Genomic DNA, 19915 nt, shown 5'->3' on the forward strand with positions numbered 1-19915 from the left:
TAACTTCATCGAATCTCTAAATCCTCTTTAAATTAATAAATCTTAATTTCTCGATTAAATGTTATACTATAAAAAAAATTTCATAGTACCATTTATATTAATTTAGTTAGAATTTACTATATATTTTTAATGATGGAATAAATTAGAATTGTACATGATACATCAAAATTGTAAGAATCATCCATGTAATAAAAAAAGATCCTATATAAAACGTTTGATATGAACATGTCAAAGCCAAATAAACATAGGACCAACACTATTCAATGATCCTTCTCCATTTTAGATAAAACACTTGAAATTTTAAAATTCTTTTACATCAGAATTCAAATTAGCTAATATTATAACAAAATGAGGTTTCAAAAAGATACTGTAATTCAATTTAAAATATCAAGATAATTACTATACATAGTAACTGCTTGTTATAGTATATAATCGTTCCTGATATATGAAAACTAAAAATAGAAGACAATTATTCTTTTTACAAATTTAACACCATAGAAGTGTTGCTCTATTATTATTATGAGAAATAAGTATACAATGAATTAGAGACAGAATTATCCATATCGGAACCTCTCAACTGTCTCAAATACTCATATAAGTAAAATATAACATTTGCAATGCACTTTTTTTAAAAAAGAATTCCTGCAAACAACTCAACTCTAGCTATCTATGAAGTCCTTAAGTTCAACATGGACGTTGAGACAATATCCTGGACGCCCCAAAGTATATACTGAAATGAAAATAGAGCTCTCCGGAATGCAAGGAGGACTCACTAAAACTCTCAAATAGAAAGTGCAAAGTGATCTCAACGAAGCGCCTTTTTTGATGATCCTGAACACCAATATCTGCATCATAAAAAGATGTAGCTCGAATGACATCAGTATACTGAATGAACGAGTATGTAATGAAGTTGCGAAATGACAGATTGAAAGGACCGTAATAGATAAAAATATGTACTCAACAGGTAAAAAAAATAAAGGAGTGAAATCGTTGAAACTTTAGAAATACTTACTCATCTCTAAACTCAACATATTACGTGATAAGATAAAATACTCTGTTAATTCTAATTAGGAGATTTTCTAACCGACAACCATCACTATGAGCAATGTGATGATACAACGTGTAGTCCACATTGTTTGAATTGTTCTATACCTTGCCAGAATATAAAATATCTCAACTAAATAGATCCACTAAAGCTCTACTCAAAAGCAATAAGGTTTCGTCTAAAAACTATGATTCTTTACTCATGTTGGCTACATAGCTTATGAGGAATGCGAATTGTCTGAACTCATTCTTATATCGGTGTTCAACGCTACTTCCAATAAATATACACTCATTCTCATATGTATAAAACATACTCTTTCTCAATTTGAGACAATTACTCAAAGTATCCTTTTTAAAAATGTGACTGTGACATCTCTCTAAATTCATCAACTCATTTAGAAATAAAAAAAATTCTTTTTTCAGTGTAAAAAATGATACAATTAGGACAACTTAATTCCCTTACACTCTTAGTCAAATCATTTTGAAAACTCTTTCTCAAAACTGATTTTTGTTCTCCTTACAAATCAATTTAAAGACAACATTTACTTGGACAACATTTTCAAATTTGACTATACAGTAGGATTCATGGTGAAGTATAGACATGAACCAATACCATCAAGGATCTCAATGTACTGATAGATAACTCAACACTCTCGAAATAAGAACTCATAACTCAATAATATAACTTGTCTAGGATAAAATCTTAAATGACTCTTTTACTAAATTTAGACATATATAGGGTGTGAGGACGAACTAGTCCAACACTATGATAGCCTTACATATCTGAAATGATGCCCTAAGGCTACCCCTGACGTCAACAGCCTAGGATCACGAGTGACTCGAACCCTGAGCTGGCATATCATAAGCATACTAAAAGATTACAGAATAAATAAATATACTATGCGGAAGCTTAAACAATGATAACTAAAAGTGAGGAATACCCAAAACTGAACAAAGCATACTAGCAATAACATAATCTTAACCGAATATAAATGCTAAAATATATTGAAGGCTGAGCTAAATCCACTGATCAAGTACTAATCCTGAACATGATGTACTAAGACTGAATGTTGAAATATAACTGAAGACCTAATCAAATGCACTCAAGCCTGAATGTGGGAGCTACTATTAATCGACATAAAACAACGTAAGCTAAACATGGAGTCTGATGTATACGCCCCATCGAGAGGACCAAATTCTTGCTAGGGTCATAAACGTATGACTATTCTATGTATACACCCCATCGAGATAACCCAATATACCTTACCAAGGGTATAACGACATGAATGGCGGATCACTAAAGTTAATGCCTACAGAGGGGACTTATAAACCTACGAAGACACGTAATTCTGAAACTATATGGGTACGCTAAATCCTAGTCCAACTCGGTATTAAGTTTACTCCCAACTGAATATGTATGTAAAACATTATGACTGAATTACTGAAATGTTGAATAGCTCAAAATATTGTCGTGCAAAATCTGAGAATATAACAATTATATACTGATAATGAAACATTCAAAATCTGAGGCATGTATATTTGTTTATCTAACCTAACTAGTGTAATTCATGAACTAAATGAATCTACACAACTAGCATTTTGAGTTTCTTGCAAGGAACTAAGCAATGATTTCACAAAAACATGATAATTTGATTATGAATACAATAACAGCTAAATCACAACCAATATTCAAGGTTTTATAAACCCTAGGTCTAAACAAGATAAAAGGAATCAAGAATCTGACTAAATTTTTGGGGACCTAATGGATGAAATGAACCCACTAGTGAAATTTCACCATACCTAGTGATGAAATCTATGGCGAAATCCTTCGATTTCGGGGTTGAAACTTTGAAGAACACTACTGCTTGTTCTGGGGAGTTTTGGTCGGCTTTTCCTCTTTCTTTTTGCTCCAAATTTGGACGATTTTAGGTGAATGGGGATTTTGGGTAAGTCTCACTAAGTTATTAGACTTAGATTGAGAAAAACGACGTAATTTAGGGATAAAATGACGAAGTTTAAGTCCCCAACCCATGGAAAAAAGATCTAAATGACCCTAACTTAAAATCTACTAAAGGCCACCCACGGAGGGACCTACTGGTCGTAGGTCGACCTACCAACCGTAGGTGGGGTCGTCGGTCAAGTCTGCCCAATAGGGCTTCACTAAAGTATAACTTTTTACTTAGTGATGAGATTTTAAAAAACTCGATGACGTTGAAAAGAGGCTTCAATTATGTATTATTTGGTAGGTCATGGGCCACCTAATTTCTTTTGTACTAAGGGTAATGACCATTTGAAGTCGACCCAACATTAATTTCCCTCTAACAGGTTGCTGACCATCATCTATGGTCCAACCACGAACCGTATTGATTGACTGTAGGTGGAATCAAAGATCACAAATATTTGATCCTCAGCGATGGACCTTACCTATGGACCGTGTGTCAGACCACGGACCGTTGATGGTTTTCGTGGTTCTTGCACCGGTCTGGAAAACTGCAATATTTTCTATTTTCTCAAATTTGTGTTGTTATATGGAAAAATAAGGTTCTTGAAAACGCTTGAAGAAAAACTTGCTTGGAAACCTTGAACCCTAACTTTGGTGTTTCTTAAAGACCTTGAGCTCATATTTTTTTTAGAATGAGAGGGTTGAAATAACTAGGACTGATTGACTTTGGCTTTTGGAAGAAATTAATAGTCACTGGTTGAGATTTTGGTATGAGAAAAAGACATAACATCTCGTTCCAAAAATGTGAAAAGAAGAGAAAACTAAAAGAATTTTGAAGTAACGTGTGCAGTTGCACAACTGAAGCTTAGTTCACACAACACTTTGCACAACCTTAATGATAGCCATGACCTTGCTGTATAGCCATGCGGAGGACGTATACTTCGGATGTCGATTCGCGCAGACTATGTAGTGTCCAGAAAAATAGACATACCTTTTAGCATGTAACTTGATTTGATGAACAGTCAAACTCGATTAAATAATACTTCAAGGTCTTTCATATGATTGGTATTAAGAAAAAAAACACTCTTTATATATTATGAGGTATGATTGATTGAATTTATCTTTTAATAAACTTACACGAAAAACTTAATCATTAGAGAACTTCTTAACTTAACTTTGTGTTTAAGGTTCATTATGACGTTAACTCACATCCAAAGCACTTCTAATACTTAGGGATGAACCTTAACATAATTGAACAAATAGTTTATCACCCGATCCAAGTTGATACACTAATGACAGTTGATTCAAATTCTAAGAGTATAATTGTGAGGTGTCACACGTAGAAATTTTTACGATCCGTAGGTCTTTTCAAATATTATTTTAAAGGATATTTGGGTATTTTCCTATAAATTTAAGGCTTATACTATGTCGTTTTACCCCTATTTCTAAGTCCTATTACTATCCTTCTACCCCAAATATATCTCCAACTCTCTCATCCATTAAATCTCCAAATTCCCTCAAGATCAAAAAAGAAGAAGCCAAGATTTTCAAATAAGTCTTCTTTTTCACCATTTCTTTGGGCTTTGGATAGCAAGGTATGTAGGGTTTTATCAATGAGTTCCATTCACCCATGGATCCCTAAGCTTACTCAATTATCCAAGTCAAATTTTAATAATATTGATTAGGTTTTTATTTAATTCCTCACGGGTTTTAATTTTGTTGATTTAATTGTTTGATTTTGTTCTAATTATGATTGTCTTGACTCAGTTACATGTTTTCCAATTGATTTCATATGAACCCATAAAATTGTCATGATTTTGGCTATGGACCTAAATGATATGGATTTATGAAAAATCTTTAATCTATGAATTATGTTTATATGAAGACAATGCATGATTTGTGAAAAGAAATATTTTATGATTTAGATTGATTTAAGATGAATGAAATTGTGAAAGGATTTTCTCATATATTATGAAATCATGGCTTGTTGAGAGGTTTTCTCCCACATTCTTAATTCCAGATTTAATGAGCTACTCTATGATACTTTAAGTTTGGATTAGCAAAATAAATTGTAATTCTCCATGGGTGATGATATGTTTATGAATATGACTATTTCATTAGGATTTAACTTAGCACTAAAAAAACTTTAAGGTGAATGCTCAAATAGGATAGTCTCTAGTAGCAATCTCTAGTTTCAAACTACGTGACCCGCATGATTGTCTTAAATGGTCTTACTAGTGGATCCACATATAGCATATGATATGATCTAGGCAACTAGACTCTTCTTTTTCAGTATGAGAGTCATATCAAATTACATATTATAGCTTATGGTCTATTATCGATTAAACCAAATATCCCACAGAATGAACTAAGTTACTTTTAAAGCCTTTTATGCAGCTTCATTATGTTCTAAGATGCATTGATCATATTCATGATTTATGATTCTTCTTTATAAAATTTTACTGTGCTTAGTTTGGACATGTTCGATTATGTCTTCTTATGCTCATGTTTCATGTTTTATTGCATATTCCTCATTCTTATAAGTACACTTCATGTACTAAGCCGTATATACTTGTGCCTACATTATTTCACGAATGTAAGGTCTGACGATCTTCCTCCTCCCGTTTGTGGCTAGTGGATTGCTTAGTAGATTGAAGGTTTGGTAATCCTCATGTTCTCATGAACTTGTCACCTATGTTACATTCATTGATTCTTTAGTTTTCAGATGTTGTACGTGGTGTCTGCATTACGTTCTAACCATTTCTTTTGAATTTAGAATGACTTGTCGAGACCATGTTAGACTTCTGCTTTTATGTCAAACTCCCTCATATATGAAATATTCTATATTGTGTATATGTGTGTCAAGTGAATTGTGTAGGACCTCTCATGGTCTTAAACGTCATGTCATGTTAAGGTGTACTTTAAGTCGTGACAATGGACTATGTTGGTACGATTTCGATGATGTGGGATTCAAGATCATTTGAGGCCAAATTTTATTCTTTGGCTTAGTCCTCAAATGTGTTTGTTCATCATTCCCTGATGTTCGTTTTTTAAATGGATCCTTATGTCACATGTTGCTATATCATTCGTCCCCGTGAACAAGCTCATTTTTAACCATGCAAATATAATTATAAGTAAGGGTGAACTTGGTATGATATGGTATTATAATTTTGATACGATAATTTTTGTATTCGGTTTTTTTTAACTATTTATATCATTATCATACCAATTTAATTCAATATGATTTGGTATTTTGAACTTTGGTTTCAGTATTTTGCAGTATGGTAAATCTGTAATTATAGTTTGTTCAACTTTGATTAATATATATCGTACAAAAGAGTATCATGACTTCGACAATTAAAAAAAATCAATTATATTATACTAATACATCATACATGAATAGATATATATTCAAAAGAAATTACAAATAACTCCTTCTGTTAATCAATTATATTTAGAATACATTTCAATCAAAATAGAATAGTCAAAGTTTCAACTTCTAAACATTTAATTATATTAATACTAGGTATCAGGTTTTTAGTATTTTAATAATATATGTTATTTATATATATATATATATGTTATTTATGTAACTATATACTTTGTTGTGGTGTTCGATATTTTGGTATGTCATTTCTAAATATCAAATGCCGTACTGAATACCAAAATAATTTCAAATGTATTCATATATCATATCAAAAGTCATAATATCAAAATAACGGTATCAAAAATTTTAATATAACATAGTAATTTGATATATATGATACCATATTCACCCCTAATTATAAGGCTTCAACTCAAATCTTTAATATAATTTTTTTTTATCTTCTTTGGCAATAATGAGTGACTTCTTTATTCTTTTTCCCCTTTTTGGAGGATAATGAGTAACTTCACTATTCTTTTTGCTTTTTCTTACACTTTTTACTACGATTATTTACTCTTGGAGAACTTCTTCCTTCCAAAATTATCTTTACTTTACAACGTTCTTGGTGTGGTAGGGTTAATAGAGCGAATTGTTTTCATATATGGCTTTTGATTATTGGTTTACTTCTCATTTTATATTTTTAAATTAAAGCTACCGTTGGATATAACAATTTCATCAATTCAGATATCAAACTTTTTATATTATAATAATATAAAAGTATATTAATGTTTAATGAGTATTCCGTTGTTGACATTTCTTCCATTTTTTTTTAAAAAAAAAATGAATCATTGAGCCATCAGATCCCACTTATTTTATTTGTGATAATGACAATGAGTTTTCCAAAATTTAAGATGTGCATTTTCTAGATAATATTTTTACCTTTTCTTTGGATATATTCATGATGTAAAAAAGTATGTATACTTTTTCCATGATTGCATTGGTGAGCTCACATATGTTGAATTAACATAATAATGAAAATTTCAATCACTTGTATATATTCCCTTTTACTTTTCTGATGAAAGAAAGAATTGGATTCTTTTCTTTTCTATTATTTTATATAATTTTTTTAAAAAAAATAAGGAGCTAAACAAATTCGCGAATTATATGAAATAGGTTAATTTTACTATTTATTATATTTTTAGCTCAAATATATTAGTTGTTAGTTAATTAGTTCTAAAGTATTCTTCAATTATTCAAATATTAATCACAACAATACTCTTTTTTGAACAATTGCTAACAAACAAACCAAAAGATTATCAAATTTTGCCCTTAAGCTATCCGAAACGAGGAAAATTTGTATGTATTACATTTAAAGAAAAATCTTGAAAAAAGAGGAAAGAGAAGGGGGTTGAAATCTTTCTTATATAACTTCTTTAAAAAATATTTTTCTATATTAATAATACTATAACAAAAATCTTTTCTTATATAACTACTTTAAAAAAATATTTTTCTATATTAATAATACTATAACAAAAATCTTTTCTTATATAACTACTTTAAAAAAATATTTTTCTATATAAATAATACTATATTTATTCAATTAATTCTAAAAAACATAACAAAAGGTAATATTAACCTATTTCAATTTTCAAATTATTCAAAAGTATTTTTGGGGTTTTCCCCTGATTAAAAAGAAGTGTGATACTTATAATAATATAGATAAATCAAATTTAAAATAGGGAATAAGCTAAAAGTAATATCTTGAGGTTTGAATGTTTTTCTCTATCAAGTTACTAAATTTGGTCAACATTTTTAATCCAATTGAATTTATTAATTAAGATTATGGATGAAAGAAGAATCAACAAGAGAATATGAATGTAAGTGAATATTGTTAGCCACTAAAGCCTAACATATTCACAATAGGAGTGTATTATAGATTTGGATATTAATTTTTTTTAAAGAGTTGTACATTTATTTTTTCATATAGTGAAAATGTTTTTTAAAAAGACAAAATTTATTATAAGTTAATTTTTAAAGTTAAATAAGACTTAATTCATTTCTTCGTAATGAAAATAAAGTGAAAGAATATTGCTTCGAGTGATATAGTTTGATCACCTTATTCGTTGACTTCTAGATTTACCACATGAATATTGATTCAAGGTAAGTGAAAAACTATTAAATTAAATTAAAGGAATGATATAGATTTAAAATTAAATATAAATAGTATGTTTAAAAGAACTTATAATTTCTTAAAATTTATGCGAGATTAGTGAAAAATAAGATATAATTTAAGAAATGGATGGAAATACGGATTAATGAAAAATATAAGGATAATGCATAAGTACCCCCTCAATCTATGCCCGAAATCTTAGAGACACACTTATACTATACTAAGGTCCTATTATCCCTAAACTAATTTTATTAATAATTTTCTACTCCTTTTCGGTCTACATGACATTATTTTGTAGGCTAAAAGCTGATTGACTTTTTTTTTTAAAGCTAGTACCACGTAGGCTGAAAAGAGATAGAAAATTACTTATAAAATAAGTTCAGGAGAATAATATGACCTTAGTATAGTATAAATGTGTCTCTGGGATTTCAAGCATAAGTTAATGGGACACTTGTGTATTTTCCCAAAAATATATAAACGACTCTGTTAGGTGCGTAGTTACCACTTGGTCAAATGTTTTATTATGACTTTGCAAAAAATATATATACATTCTATCTCATAATTTAATACAAATATAGAGTCTACAAAAAAATTAGTGGGTTCCACTGAATCTCTTTCGGCTATTGTAGCTCCGCCCTTGATTAGTAGCTATATATATATATTCTTTTAAATTTAATTTAATTGTTTTTTATTAAACGGACCTAATACTTTTACTTTATTATTTCATATATAAAATATATTGAAATTAAGTTTTAAATATGATAGTGAAAAGTCATATAGCTAATATCTTGGAAGATGTAATAATTATTATATACATAGAGCGTGACACATATGCATATGAAGGATGAGAGTGACATATATTATTTAGATGTTCTGACAATTAATATAATAAATAGAATATGTGAAAATATTAATTGATGATAGCAAAGGAAAGTCAAGGTATATGACAATATATCATATAATATAACCAATATTAGAATAATGTCTTTTTCTAGCCGGCTTTTGTCCTTACCCTAAAATATAGCGTTAGGTTCTCGTTTAGTTTTTGTCAATATTGCCATCAATTTATTTCTCTCTTTAATTTAACAAAATCTGGTCAAAGAAAATATACCAACATGGTTATAATGCTTATGATTAAAACGTGTTAATAAATATGTTACAAAAATTAATTGTCTGGTTAAATCATCAAAGGAATTTCCAAACACTTTTTATCGTTGATGAAAGAAAATAAGTCGTCATTATCTTTTGAACGTGTATAAAGTAAATAATTCAATCCACAAATATAATTTTTGTACCTACTAGATATGATTGAAGAAAGTGAAATAATAATAATAAGAATAATTAAAAAAAATTATCCTAATATATTATATCCAAGTAATTTCGCATGAGTATGTCGCTCGTCTCTCTCCTATCTCGCTTGTCACTCTTTTCTTTCTTGCTCGCCTTCCTTTCTTTATCTCGGACCAAACATAGTATCTAATAGTGATTTCTGTGATATACGTACTATCTTACCTCTAGGGGCGGCTCAACGTAATTGGAGGGCGAAATTTTCTTTCGCGGCCTAAAATATAAATACACTTCATTTACGTATTTATTTTAAAAAATTATACTATTAAGATGAAAATTATTAGTACTCAATATTATTTTTTCAGTTACTAGTTTTAAGTAAGATTTTATCAAACTCAACATTCAAAAATATCTTTAAGTGAGACAATTATTATATGTATTGTTAACACAATGATACAAGTAATAAGTTGATAAATATTAAATAAAGATAAGAGTTAGAACCATAGAATTTGACTCAAAACGTGGATGACTTGGTATAACCTCATTTTAATATGCTTAGAGTAATACTTGAAACTAAAATTTGAAAAAAAGAATTTGTAATTCACTTTGTAACATTTTTCACTGTTAATTCTCATTTTTAACAAAGTACAAAAGATGTTAAAATTGATAAAATAATTTAGTTTTAAATAAATTATACTTTTTATCATAAATAACTATTTTTTAAATATGAAAAATTTAACATATAATTTATTCTTGACAAAAATTTGAGGCCCTCGAAATTTGGGGCCTAAACGAATGCCTTATTATTTAATGCATAGAGCCAGCTGCCTACCTCCCTTCCTATTTGGCTCACCTTTTTCCTCTTTTAATATATCTAGTAGCAAAAATACATTAGGCGTATCGGACTTAAAATCTAACATGAAATTATTAATTAATGAAATAATACCTTTTTCCTCTTTTAATATATCTAGTAGCAAAAATACATTAGGCGTATCGGACTTAAAATCTAACATGAAATTATTAATTAATGAAATAATATATAATTATTTTAAAGTGTATAAAGAATTAGTAAATATAGTACAAAATGTTAATATAGTTAGATAGTTTTCCTTAAAAATATCACTACAAAATTAGGATGGTACCTATAAGGCCATTCTGAATTAACAAGTTGTGGATGTTTGGGCGAAAATTCATTTATTACCTGCTGACTAGTCAAATTATTAAGAATGAAGTTACATACAGTGTATAACTACTAATATATCATGTTAATCCTTTGTTGATGTGAAGATAATGAAAATGAACATCAAAACATATGATCAAACTAAGTAATAAAGTTAAAAAGATGGGGTTTTTTATTTATTGATTCTCTTGGCTCACATGAAAAGAATTTACGAATAATAGTGATTTCAAAAAAATAATAATTGAATTGTATATAATAATTACGTAAAATTTAGAAAGTTATAATAATGAAAAAGCGAGACAATTTATATATAAGATAGCTAAGAGCAATTGTTTTCATGATCCCAAACTTATTTCTTGTTAAGACCAAAAGTCTTTGAGATCAAATGAAATTTCTAAATTCAGAGTCTAACTATTAATTTAGTTATTTTTTGTTTATATATTCTGAATTTTTTGTAATAAATCTTTTCAGATTTTTACAATGTAATATTGATGAGATTATTCAATTATCTAGCTAAATGAGGAAGTATAATTGCAGATGCATGTGATGGTGAAATATCTCTCTATCGAGTCCTTATATGAACAATAATTCAAATACAATTGATTATGATTGAAATGTAAGGTTCCTGTACCATATCAACTGAGTAACTATATTGTCTTGGATAATTTATATTTCCTTATAAGTGAAATATGATCAAAAGTAGTTTTCTATTTGGTTAGATTCCCTTGTTTTCACTTATGGTATTTGATATTACTCGTTTTTCAACAATAACATTCACGATTACTTATAATGGATTTTTCTAACTAGGCCTTCATGATTAGAATTTTTGTTGTTGTTGTAATAAGAACGAAGTAATTGAATATCAATGAAAATAATTAAACAAAAATACTCAATAAAGTAAAAGACATGAATATCACGTCATTAGTCTTTCACTAAGTTTACGTGTGATACTTGACACTTAGCTCATGACCTTGCTATGTCAAATCAATCTAAAACTTTAGGTATCACTAAGAGAATGGAAGAAATAACACAAGAGGATTGTTAAGAAATATTGAATAGTAGAGAACTTTGTTGATATTTGCTTTATGATTATACAAATGATTGCCCCTGTATTTATACTGATATCTTAGGAATTGATATGTAAATAATATTTGTAATGTAAGTCCCTATATATTTACAATTAAGTCCCTTCTCTTGAATACTCTACAATTGTAGAACCTTCCAAAGACTTCTATGTAATTCTAAAATCTTCCAAGAAAAACAATATATCAATGCTAGTCTTCTAAGCTTCCACATAGACAACTTTATGCCACTTAGCATCTATGTGGTGTGATGACGTGGTGGGTTATTAGACTTTCCCCACCTGATGTTGCGAGGACTGCACGCATTATTATTGCATAAATTATGTGATCTCTTCTTTGACTTGCCACAAGTCTTCATACCGCTTCCATGTGGCTTCTTCTAGTGATTGTCCATTCCAATGGATGAGGAACATGATTGTAGCTTGTTAACCTTGTTTTCGCCTAGCTTGATAGTCAATGATATACTTAATCTTTCGATCATGTAAGGCAGTGATAGTAATAGGCGCACGACTCGATTGACCTCTATTTGGGTCATCTTTGTCTTCGTAGTATGACTTAGCATGTTGACATAGAAGACAAGATGAATCTTAAGATGTGGAGGCATTTGTATCACATTTGCGGAATAGATTGTGGTGCATCCATCGTGGCTTCTTAAACTGTCTTGGGCTAAATTTCACTATGACCATGTACCCAACTCTATTTTTTGTGGAACGCCTCTTGTAGTCCACAAATTTATTCATCTGCTTAGTTGCTTTGTCCAAGTAGGACTTAGCAGTATCAAACTGTTCTTCCCATCCTTTGGTCATGCAATAAGCTCCCAAACACTTTTCTTCCAACACGGTAAATAGTGAATGTGGAGTTTGAGGTTGTTGGCTCTTGGCTACCTCAAATAGATATGCAACTCATCTATACATCAAGTGCTAATTTATGAAACTACATGATATGCAACTCATTTACATCTAATTAATTTTTTAAAGATTAATTATTTCATTGACATAACTTAGCTCAGGATTAAATACAAAACAACCTCCATAGTGAAATTGAAGTGACTTGTTAAATCGATTTACCTACTTATCATGCCTATAAGGTGAAGAGAAAAACAACATTATTAGTGAATGAGATTTTACTAAAAAACCTAGTATCTACTTGAAGTCACAAAATATGTCATTAAAGTCACTCGTAGTCATAACTCTCACTATGAAAGCATATTGCACTAACATTAGGCACAAATCAAAAGTAAAATTCCCAAAAAAATTTAGAAAAATTCAAAGACAATCAACCCTAAAATCATACAAATACATATGGAGAAAATGCAAGAAATACGAATTAAAAAATAGCTTAAAGAAGTGAGAAACTTACCATGAAAATCAAATGATAAAACATCCTTTAACTTATTTGTGGGAGACTGAAAAAATCGCGGACTTAATGAGCTCGTCGGAGAAAGGGAGAATCGCAGAAGTGTCTAGATGACCACTGAAAAATGATTTTTCTTTGTTCATACTTGTCATTGCCTATCTAGACTGAAATATTCCTACGGTGAAGATTTTTTTATTTAGCCAATATGTAAGTCTTTATGCAACACATAGAATATCAAGCCGAAAAATGTGTTTAAAAATATTATGTTCAAAAATTGGTTCAGGGGTCTAGATGACAAAGAAAAAAGTAGAAGGGTCCATAATACTAATCAATACAAGTATAAGGGCTCATCAGACCTTTTTGCCTTGTGAAAAAAGTGAGAAATTTGTAGCATATGTAAAAGTAAGAGTCCGTTTGGATAGACTTAAATAACTTTTAGGTTTAAAATAAAATGTCAAACTTAAATAACTTTAAATCAATTTTGACTTATTTTAATTTACTTTAACATTACCAAACATTTTCCAACTTATTTTATATTTGTCAAAAACATTCAAAAATAAAAAATTAACTTAAAAGTAAATTTAACCAACTTTTAGATCAATCCAAACAGACTGCTTTTGTTATCCTTGGTTGTTTCTAACTGTAGGTGTAGCTAAGTTATTGGGGTGTTTGAAGAGGACTGAATGGAATCCCCATGATCTCAAAATCTAAACCTTTTGGACTTCTAGTATCCAATATTAATGAGGTGATTATTCTCAAATGAATCTTCTCTTCATGTAAATTGACCTATGTGAGCTTTCATTTTGTTCCATGTTTAATAAAGGAGGAGGATTGTGGTGAGTTTGAAAACTAATATGGAATTAATCGATTTATGATGAATTAAATCAATCATATTATTTACAGAAAATTGATGGGAGGTGTTTGTGTGCCTCATCCACTCACAATAGCATTTGTCATTTAGCATATATTTTCAATGGAACACCTTGTGTTGTGATAATGAATAAAAGTGCATATTTTGTGGAGTATTTGTGTGATTAAATTGCCTATATTGGCAACTCAGTGGGTGTCCTTGTCCAACTAGTAATCTTGATATCAGACTTTGGAATAATATAAATAAATGATTTTTTTATAATATTTTAATTTTAATTTTCTATAGACTACGCTTAAGGCATAAATTTAAAAAATATTTTAATTTATATATATTGTTTAAATTGGAATCATAAAAGTAATTTTTTCAAAGTTCATTAATGTAGTTGGAAATTAAATTCTACGTGTCTATTTTTCCTTCTTCTTAAAAGTCAAAAGCTTTTTACGTGGCCAAAAGCTAATTAATTAAAACTGATTTTATCCAAAGTCTTGCTTGTTTATATAAATTTGCCATTGTTTAAGTTATCCATGATGTAATGTTTTGTACTTTCGTTGTTCTCTAATATTTATATATCAAAATAATGATACATTCTTCCACTGCTTTAAGATAGAAAAAATATTAAGTAGAATATCTTTCATTTTAAGACGTTTGTATTTAAACAAGGGGAGAATTTATAAAATTGCAATTATCCAACTTATCCTTTAAACATATAGCCTAAAATTTACATTATAAATTTTAACTCAAAATACAATCTGATAAAATATACATTTGATATTATACATCCAATATATAATATAATATAAAATTACAAGAGATATTTATACAATCATATACAATAATAAACAATTTTATATACTATTGTACAAACCAAAAATTTATCAAACATGGACAGTTGACTTCACTCACACGACAAGATGAAAATCTTCTGAATTTATGGAGAGGTAGATCTAGTGATAGACTTATCATTCTCGAGAGCAGTTTATTAGTAGCCTAAAACAAAAATTAAATAAGGCTTTTAAATTTGAATTAATAATAATTTTTATATAATTGATTTCTTTGAGTTTTCAGTTGATAATATAATCACTTATGTTAAATTATTTTTCATGATATATTATATTATAAATATGTCGAATTTCTTCTGATAAATTTCTTCATTTTTCATGAAAAGATTACTTTTTTCTACAAATAATGTTTAGTATTTGTTTAAAAATAATAACTTATAATCTATTATTATTAAAAATGAGGCCCCTTAAATTTAAAAGCATAATGCACATGTCTTTTTTTTAACACTGTCGAGCCACCCCTAATCATCCCCTAATATGTGAGACATCATAAATCGATACAAAATTTGATTGGAGAACATTTTGAAAATTGTTGGCAATTTACACTTAAAATTTGAAGTTGTGGATAAAATTTTGGAATGATTCTTGTTGTATTCGATTCATTTCTCTGTAAGGATCGTTTGGTGTGACGAATTAAAAATAATTGTGATAGAATAAATATTTTTATTTTATTTGATTTTCATGTTTTAGGATAGCTTATTTCATTATTTATTTCATAATATTGAGATAAGTTATCTCAAAAAACTACTCTTAAAATAACTTATCATGATATAACTTATTTTCAACCAAATGAGATTGGAGGGCGGAAAGGGATTGTGGCCCTATAGCAGCCCTCTAGGATTAATATTGCGTAAAGTAACATTGTGGGCTGCACTATGATATAAGTAGGAGCCCATATAATTATCTCTTTTAAGAAATGAAAAAATTATGCAGTTAAACAAATTTATATGATTTAATTACTTTATATAGTTATAACTATCATTCGTAATTAATATTATACATTAATTATGTGAGTCAATTTTGAGTTTGTAAAATTATTCATATTTGTATAGGTATAATTCACCAGAATATACAAATATATATGTATAATATATAATTATTCAACCTATATACATATACAATTCACCTCTCTCCCACTCTCTTGCTTGCCTCTCTCCTCCCTCCCCCATTCTCTCTCACCTCTCTCCTTCCTCTCCCAATCTCGCTTGCCATATATACAAATACATAAATATAATATACAATTATCTAACCAATATACATATACAATTTACATTTCTCCCACTCTTTTCCCCCTTTCTCTTGCCTCTCTCCCAGTCTCGCTCGCCTATCTCCTCCATATAACATGTAGCTATGAATTTTAATTATCAAACTATAGCTATGAAAAAGTAATTAGGCTATTTTTAAGTGGCTATATGTGAAAGTTTCCATAAAAATTAAATAATTTTTCTTTGAAAAAAATTTCTAGAGATTTTTTCTAGAGATTTTAAAAATATTTTAATGTGGTTCTTAATAAACTTGATGTAGTTTATATATATATAAGTCAATGTAGTTTATATATATATAAGTCATACTTAAGAAATTTAACAAATCAATAAGGAAAATTAGTAGTTTTTATTTCGGTATATTATTATCAACTTCACTATTCTTTTTTAATGGAAGTATTTTCAGTAATGTTGAGAGTTGTCTTAATCTGGATAATTAGTATTTATTATTTTCTTTCTATATATACTCTCAATTTTTTTTTATTTTTTTAAGAATTATTTTCCTTATTAAGGTTAACTTGATTTTTGAGCCTTGCCATGTTCTACGGAGGGATATGTTGACTCTATTAAGCATTCTAGAGTGAGGTTATTATATAATCCCTCCTAGACTCTAGTTTCATAGTATTTATTTATCAAATTCAAAATAAATAATATTTTATATAACTAAAAAGATATTATTTTACTTTTTAAAATTTACACTAAAGTCTAGATATGAACCTCAATTCATTTCACGGTCACTTAAAGTTTTTTGGGAATTAGTATTGTTTCAACCGATCAACTTCTTGATGTCAGTCACTTGTTGATCAATGAAACACGAAGAAGCAATGATTAATTGAATTTAATTATTTAAATACAACATAAACGTAATTATTATTATTACGGAAAAGGATTTAATATATTCCTATACTATTAGAAATAGTTTAAATATATTATTCGTTATATTTTCGGTTCACACATACCCCTTACGTTATATGTTTTGGTTAAAATATATCCCTGATTTTAATGGAAGGACACTAATCAGCATAGGAATCAAATAACCTACCTCGAATTTTAAATATCCAATTTCCTTTAGAAACCCACCCATTTTTTAAATTCTCGTCATCTTGTGATCTCATTATTTTGCCACTAAATAAGAAATCAATTTTTTTTAATATGCTTCAATTGGTGCGAGTCTATTTTGAAGTGAAAAAAATGTTTGATCTACTCTACAAATGTAAAACATTCAACTCTAAAAAATTCTTATAGGACTTTGTGATTTCGCTATTCATATTTTTATCAAATTGCTTCATAAGAAATTCAGATTTATTTTCATCTCATATGCAATTTTCTTAGTATAAATAATAACACTCATAGTACATATAATTCTTTTAAAATAACATATATATATATATATATATATTTTATTATGTGCTATCCATATATTATCTATGAGACATGTTTGCTGTTTGTCTAGTTGGCAATTAGGAAAATGTCTGAATGTCCAGTTAGACGGTTCATATGCTATTAAGTTTTGTTGTCTAAACTGTAGTCTTTCTATTATGACACACACACACACACACGCACACGCACACGCGCACACACACGCACACACACGCACACACACACGCACACGCACACGCACACACACACACATAATTATTTTTCAAAAATAGGGGACCCAAGCTATGACTTTAATGACCTAGGAATTGAGACGGCCCTGATCATTAGCGGTGATCCGAAGTCTTCTGCATACAAAAATGTATCCGTCTCTAAGTGGTGAGCCCAAGTTTTCATACCTTCACAATTATGATTAACGATTTGCTTCACATTCGTGGTGAAATTCTAGCAAGTATTCCATCAATCAATATATATATATAAATGATGATCTTCAATTCGCCTATGTGGCATGCTTCAATGATGAGAAAAAAAATATATATATATATCTATATATATTAAAAAATATGGTTTTTTAGATTATTTTTTTTACACAATAATGTTATGTGTATATATATATTGCTATTAATAAGTTATTTAATGAGCATTACACCTCCTAACCTTTTAATAATATATATAACACCTAAACTTTCATTTAATAATATAACTCCTAACCTTTCATATTCATAACCTTCAAAATATTTAATATAAAAATTATAACTCCTAAATATTACACCTATAAAAACCCACTTTGAGACATTGCATGATGGTCATTTTATTTTTATTTTCCTTATTCTTCATTTTTTGTTTCTTTGATTTGTTAATTTCTTTTGTCTTCTTTGATCTGATTTTTGCAGGAGAGGAATGTATTATGAAAAATGTTATATATTTTGCATATTTTGATTTTGTGAGGTAAAATGATTTGACATGTCTAATTATCATTATCACTTTTGTTCTATTGTAATTACATATATATTTGATATTATTAGGTTGGATTGTTGATGATACAAATCATGATTCTTTTATAGAAAAAATAATTTGTTCATTTTCTTTTTTGCTTCTCTTTGTAGTTTTTTGAGATTTTTTTCTTATTCTTGTAGTTTCTACCGACACTGATTGTCTTTATTCACTTTGTAAATTTGAAGAATCGAATTATGTTATGATGAAACATGATCCTTCTTTCCTCTTCATATCATATATAACTAAATATTTTAAATATTTTTGCTTGATTAGTTAACTATAATTTTATGTATTTTTGTTGTTATTATTGTAATGATTGTAATTATGTTATGTTGAGAACGTGATCCTTCTTTCCCCTTCAAATCATATATAACTAAATATTTTAAATATTTTTGCTTGATTAGTTAACTAATTTTATGTATGTTTGTTGGTATTATTGTAAGGATTGTTTATAATTTTCCGGTTAAACCTCCGATGCAATAAGAGTTGTTTGGTTCCTTATCAGATTAACTAGTTAATTGAAAAAATGTCAATATATCTTAATTTTAATTAACGATATCTTCCTCCTCACTAGCTATAAAATGTTATACACATATATAATAAATATAAGTAATAAAAAAAGTAATATATCACATCTCAATATAAAGTAAATAAAATACTAAATATTAAATACAAATATTATATATCTAAGAATCAAATAAATCGATTCCTCTTATAATTTCGTATCTCACAATCACGAAAAAATGATATGGTAAAAATACATAATTTTAACGTTGCATTATTTATTATATTATTTATATATAGAAATTATTTATAGGCCAAATGTTTCACAATTTTGAGAATTTAATCAACAAATTTTTTTATATTTTTTAATTTTATTTTAAAACATCCGTACGATTACTTTTTTCTTTTTTGATAATTTCAAAAAAAAATTTATTCCTTTTGATCAACTTTTTAATTCTCTGTCCCTTTTTAAATTTGTTTTTAATTAATTTTTCTCTTAATAGATATCTCTCCTATAATATAAAATAAGAGAAAAAGTATACAGTGTTCAAAATAATAGTAATTACTAAAAATAATGTTTATTATTAGAAGCATATTTGGAGACTTTTAATAATTTGAAATTTCTAAAATGAGGTAAAAAG

General features: G+C 28.2%; 1 long non-coding RNA gene across 1 annotated transcript; it reads right to left on the reverse strand.

Annotated features, from left to right (window-relative positions):
* Window positions 1-12025: 12025 nt before the first annotated feature.
* Window positions 12026-13709, reverse strand: LOC114078632. The gene is made up of 2 exons (XR_003580306.1): window positions 13429-13709; window positions 12026-12975 (listed from the first exon to the last, which is right to left on the reverse strand). It is a non-coding gene; the product is annotated as an uncharacterized LOC114078632 (long non-coding RNA).
* Window positions 13710-19915: the final 6206 nt, after the last annotated feature.

The sequence above is a fragment of the Solanum pennellii genome, chromosome 9, assembly GCF_001406875.1.
Source record: "Solanum pennellii chromosome 9, SPENNV200".
In the NCBI taxonomy this organism is placed as follows: Eukaryota; Viridiplantae; Streptophyta; class Magnoliopsida; order Solanales; family Solanaceae; genus Solanum; species Solanum pennellii.